At 43.3% G+C, this 6,000-nt stretch overlaps 1 protein-coding gene across 4 annotated transcripts in view; it reads left to right on the top strand.

Moving 5' to 3' along the window:
* The first annotated feature begins 288 nt into the window (after window positions 1-288).
* The window catches only part of RAF1 (Raf-1 proto-oncogene, serine/threonine kinase), a 74,868-nt gene continuing 69,156 nt past the window's right edge, over window positions 289-6,000 (top strand). For all 4 annotated transcript variants that reach the window (XM_060111594.1, XM_060111593.1, XM_060111592.1 and 1 more), the window contains exon 1: window positions 289-641. The gene's annotated coding sequence lies outside the window, so the exon portion shown is untranslated. The remainder of the gene's footprint in view (window positions 642-6,000) is intronic.

The following is a 6,000-nucleotide window of genomic DNA, read 5'->3' as shown; positions in this document are numbered from 1 at the left end:
CGGCCTCGAGATGCCGGCAAGCTGGCCTTCCTCCCCCCGCCAATTCTCAGGCCCCTTCGGTGCAGCCAAACCCCAGCCCTTCCCGATTGCCAATCCGGGGCCAAGGAAGACCCGCCCTACTGCCTTGGCGGCTCCGAAATGGCGACCAGCGAGATGGCGAGGCCACGCCCCTGAGAGGCGGGGCCTGAGTTCAGGCCAGAGCGGTGGATACCCGAGCCAAGTTTGAAGTCCGCCGCCAGGCGAGCTCGCGCAGAAGCAGAAAGCTGGTGGCGTCACAGGTCGGGAGGAGGAGCACCGAGTGGAGGGCTCGCTTGCCGGGGCCGCCCGAAAGCGTCTTCAGTGCGGGCGCTGGGGCCGCCATCTTAGATGGCGGGAGTAAGACGAGAAAGAGCGTGAGAAGCGAAGGCTTCCCTGCCGCTCTTCTTGGGCCCCGAAGAGGGCCAGCTGGCCGGGCTTTGGGGTGTGTGCCCTGAGGTGCGGAGGCGAGAGCGACGATGCGAGGGCTGCCCGGGGCCCCGTCCCCTGGGCTGGGGACGCGCCGAATGTGACCGCCTCCCGCTCCCTCACCCGCCGCGGGGAGGAGGAGCGGAGCAGACGCCACTGCCGGACGACTGGACACAGAGGCGGCCGGGCTCCCTCAGGTAGGCTGCAGGGCCGGGCCCGGGATGCCGGGGGAGCCGGGCAGCGGCGGGGCTGAGGGGGCCGGGTTACCCGGAGGCCCGGCCAAGGCGGCGCTGACGGAGCGGCCCCGCGGCTGCCGGGCGGAGGGCCCGGGCCAGGCCGCTGTCACCCCGGGTGGCGCTGGGCGGGCGGGGGCCCTGGTGCCCGGTGTCATGGCCGGCGAGCCGAGTTCCCCACATCCCCACTCAGGTTTCCTTGTGTTTTGGGGAAACGTGCCGGCACTACCCCTGTACCCGGTGCACATTCCTTATATTTTGGCCACGGGAAAAACCGCCCAGAGCTGTCTCGGATCTGTGTTGTTACTCAGATGGGCTAATGTCTTTCTGGCCGCGGAGTGGGGGACCCGGGCTTGCATCTTCTCTCAAGTGACACCCTTTTCCGGAAGATGAGAGCAGTCGGGGACGGGAGGAGGAAATAGGTCGATGCCCCACCACAAAGGCATAGGGGCCTCCCCTTGGGTCTCAGGACTCTGCGGGTACCTAATGAGACGTTTGCGGTGCTTATACTGACGATTGGCCCCGGGATGCTTTGGAATGAAGATCCAGGGCTCTTGTGTGTGAAGTGAGAGCCTCCAGGACGCTTCAGTTCTGCAGCTGCAGAGGCTTTGCAGAGCTAGTCGATGCCCAGAGAGAGGAGTTTGGACATCAGGAGAGGCGAGGCGGCTGTGTTCATTCATTGTTCTCTTTCAAGGGCTCTGGGTGTGCCCCCTGGTATTCATTCTCTGGTGGGAAGAGTGATAGGGTGTCCTGTGTCTCCTCGAGATGTGTGGCCGGGTTCTAGAGGATCACCCAGTCTAAGTAGGGAATGGATTCAGCGCACGTTCATCATTTCTGCTTGATTCGTCCTCTCCGGGCTGGAGGGAGTCTGCCCTCTGTTAGCTCCCGAGGCATGAACACAATGCGCTGTGATTAGGATGGATTTACCAAGTGTCTTGGGAATTTGGAACAACTAGTTTTGCCTGGGGGAGTTGAGGAAGCTTGTAGACTGGAGGGGACTTCTGTGCTGAGGTTTGGGCTGATGAGTAAGTGCTCATCAGGTGAGGAGGAGGGGAGAGCATGCTAAGTTGAGGGAACAGCTGGTACAAAGGCACGGAGACGTGCAGGAGTTTGGGGAGCAGCAAGCAGTCTGGGGTGCAGGAAGGAAGTGGTGGGAGATTAGGGTCTGGAACAAAAGTTGGCTAGCTTGTGAAGGATCTTTGTTGAAGATAGTGAACTAGTTGATTTAATTGGGATTATTTTAAACGAGTGTTGCTAATTCTCTTTTCTTGCTGATAACTTTATTTCCTCCTGTTGATGTTAAAGCTGATAGTAATTGCACAGATTGACTTTGTTAAACCCAGTTAAGAACATTTTGATAAGGGCTTTATGTCAAATGTTTTGTACTTGCACTGTGGTGAACGAACTGAACTCATATTCCTAGGGATTCTTGCAAACGTTTCTTCTAAAGTTACACTTGCTAACAAAAATGTTGATTTTATAAATGTAGTACACTCTACTAATGCTACATTTTCAGTGGCTGTTGACAATGTAAACCATGCTCCGCAGTCATTTAGAAATTGGTAGATTATATGAAACATCTGAAAAATTGTAGAATGTAGAGTATTTTTAGTTAAGTAAATGTTTTATATAGTAAACTGTTTCTTTGGATTGATTCCGTGGATTCCAATTCTGTTATAAAGTCTTTAGCTCTATGAACATAATTTCCCCCAGAGATCTGTATTGTGATTAATGTTTATGCTAAAGTGGTTATTATGGTATTAACAGACTTAATCTAGCAGTTCCTAAACATTTCTTGGGTCGTAATGATTATATACCACTGGAGAACCTTTTGGCTTGTTTTCACCCTTATCACTTCAAGGGATAAGCTATTGAAAATGCAACAGAGACGTTTGACCCAGTTGAACACTGGATACTTGGGAAAATTAACCTGTTACTCTTTCTGTTGTAAAAGCTTATCTTTTAGGTATGCGGTGTTTGTGATCGTAAGTTGTAGTGGAACTGCTTAGTCTTGTTAAACTCTTGTCAAATAGTTTAAAAGATGTGCATGCCTTCAAAATAGAAGGCTTGAGTGAAATACATTAGAACATATTTTATGGGATTTGGTTTAGCAGAAGAAAACAGCGAGAAGCAGGTTAAGCTGGTCACTTATGATGAAAAGTATCTAAAAGATGAAATGGAGAAAGGTTAAACGTTAAGTATTGTACTATAACTGCTTTGAGACTGGTTCCTTTTAGTTTAAAACATGCCGTTTGTGAAATCCAAAGTAGGAGTTTGCTCTGAAGATGAAACAACTTCTTGGAAGTTGAATTTGACTTTTCCAGAAGCACCAGATTATTTATTAAATGGAAAATATAATTAATAACTTGAAATTACTATTTCAAATAGCCTGTTAGTAGTAGGTGCATGATTCTATCACATTTTAATTCCAGGTAAAACTTTGTTAATAACCTATTGCTTAAAGTAGAAAAATGTTACATGGGAGAGTGCTTTTGTTTGCATGTTAACATAGTAGGCCATATATAATAATCCTGGTCTTGGGAGGAGCTTGTTAGTCAAACAGCATGCCTTAATGTTGACTTGGAGAAAAGACTTTTAAATATTGCCTTTGAAAGGCAGTGGACTAATGTGACAGCGGGACGGGGGTTAATGAAACCACAAAATCGAGCTTTGACTTATTAAAAGGTCTTCTGTTTTTTAAATTGTGCATGTCATGGAAGTCAGTTCTCCATAACAAATGTCTGTAGTTGGAAAATTGCTCACCTTGGCTAAATTAATTGGGAAATCGAAGAACACTTGGGTTCATTTAGGATAAGGTTGTTTAGGATTTAGGTTGGGGTGTGTGTGTGAGGGTGTGTTTATATTTATGTATGTGTATGGATGTATAAGAATGCTTATTTGCTAAACTGACCAGGTTGAAAATGTGATACTAGATATTTGTGTTATAATTCAGTTAGTATTTCTGGTATAGGGCTTAACTACCTTGCCTATAATCCTCAGGATAGTAATGTCTGGGTATTTTATTCTTGCCTTAAAGTTGTGAGTAAAAATTCCTTAATTACATATCAAAGTTTTCATCTTCAATTTTACAGTGGTTGAGTCATTCTGTTCCTCCTTTTCTCTCAGAATACTTGTGTAGCTCGCAATGATTTTAGTAGTTAACTTCAGATCTGTTAGCTTTTCTTCTAAAACAACTCCTAGAATGTCAGTTTAACCAAGGAATATGTCAAATGGGTGTTGTTCCTTTCTTACTGGTTTTGGCCCAGGCTATCTCAAGTCTCTTTGGCAAATCACTCAAGAAGTGTGTTAATTGCTTCACATTCCAATCAGTGTACATAGTTTTTCTTGAGGAACACTTGACACAGAGTTTTATTTTTAGATCAGATTCTAAGGGATTTTACTGGGTGGGGATTAACAACCCTAAAACTAGTTTGGAATCAGAACCTTTGTGATTTAGAAACTGTTTACATTTTTGGTTAATGAATGGGAAGCCGCAGGCAATGACAGTGTTTTAGGGAACCAGATATGGCTAATTGCTTCTGAGGACCCTTGTAGACTATACCGATGGCATCTTTCTACCTGTTGGGTTTCACTTACTATGATCCAGTAGCAAGAGTAAGTACATCTTTACTGTTGTAGTCAAGATGTTGTCTCCTGTTTATTTTCTTCCAGCCTGCTAGGCAAGGCAAAAGTAGTCTGATTTCTTTGAAGCTACTTCTTTCTAGGCATCATATTTGGACAAAGTATTTACCTTTCTCCACCCATAAACATTTCTGATGGAAGAATCAGGCTAGTTAATGTTTAACTTTGTTAATAGGTCTTTAAAGTTATGACATTCTTAATCTGGGTTTTATGGAGGCATACTTTTCAATCAGATAGCTTTTAACATCTGTCCTTTACCTAGGTTTGGGGTAGATGAAATATTGAGTTTTCCTTAGAAGAACATGATTCTTGTTCTCTGTGGCAAATCTCATTAGGAGGCTCAGAGTTTTGGGGAGAGGCATTTCCCTGGATCCAGATAGATCATTCAGAAAGGAACTCCCATTTGCATTTAAGAAAGTTTGTTTACAGTAGAAAAAAACTAGAAAAAGTTCAAATGTACAATAATAATAAAATGATTAAGTAAACTGTGGTACAGCCACTTATGGGGCCCTATGCTTTTCATTAACTGTGCGTATATGAAGCATTTATGACACGGGAAATGCTATATCCAAATGATTACAGTTGTGTTAAAAAACAAAACAATACAATGGAATATTACTCAGTAATAAAAAGAAATGATGTACTGATACATTCTCCAACATGTATAAACCTTGCAAACATTATATTAAATGAAAGAAGCTAGTCAGAAAAGACCACATATTGTATGATTCCTTTTATATGAAGTGTCCAGAATAGGCAAATCTGCAGAGAAAGTAGATAAGTGGTTGCCAGTGGCTGGAGGGAGTGGGCAATGGGCAGTGACTGTGACAGGGGTTTCTTTTTTGAAGTATTGAAAATGTTCTAAAATTGATTGTGGAGGTGAATGCACAACTCTGTGAGTATAATAAAAGCCATTGAATTGTACACTTTAAATGGGTGAGGTGTATGGTATGTAAATTATATCTCAAGCTTTTAAAAAAAACTCAAAACCTATGCATTGGAAGAAAACACATATAGATGTTAACAGTGGTTGTTAAACAGTAGAAATACGAATAATGTTCCTCTTTATACTCTTCATATTCTCTGAATATATTGTCTTATAATAGAAAAATACATATAATAAAGTTAAATTCAGTTCATGGTGTAGGCCCTTATGTCCCTCCAAACATTCAGTCACTCTCAGATTACACTGACAACTATATTTTTGAGCTTCTTTCACCTGTTTTCTACTTCCTCCAGATTAGTTCAGGCTTTTATGCTGTATTTGCCTTGACTGTTGTTAGAACCTCTGAATTGAACTCCTTTTTCTTATTTCTTCCCATGCCAGTACACTTTTCACATTATTGCCAGATTCACTTTTTAAATGTGTAGAATCTTAAAAATTGAGTTTCATTAATTTTTTGTATAGATAGTACAGTCACATGCTACAAAATTCAAAGAATACAGAAAGTTATGCTGTGCAGAGTAATTATGCTTTCCCCTTTGTTTCCCAGATACCCAGCTTTTTTTCATGGAGGGAAATATGTTATGGGGTTCTTATGTTTCCTGTTTTGTGATGATACAGGAATATTCAAGTGTAGATGTGCTGGCCTTTACTTCCTTTGGCAAATTGTCCAAGAGTCTCCATTGCTTTTCAGACTGAGCATACAGTTCTTGCTTCTATGTCTTGCTAATGTGGATT

The sequence above is a fragment of the Mesoplodon densirostris genome, chromosome 10 (assembly GCF_025265405.1).
Source record: "Mesoplodon densirostris isolate mMesDen1 chromosome 10, mMesDen1 primary haplotype, whole genome shotgun sequence".
NCBI lineage: Eukaryota > Metazoa > Chordata > Mammalia > Artiodactyla > Ziphiidae > Mesoplodon > Mesoplodon densirostris.
This window is presented reverse-complemented; position numbering and strand designations above follow the sequence as displayed.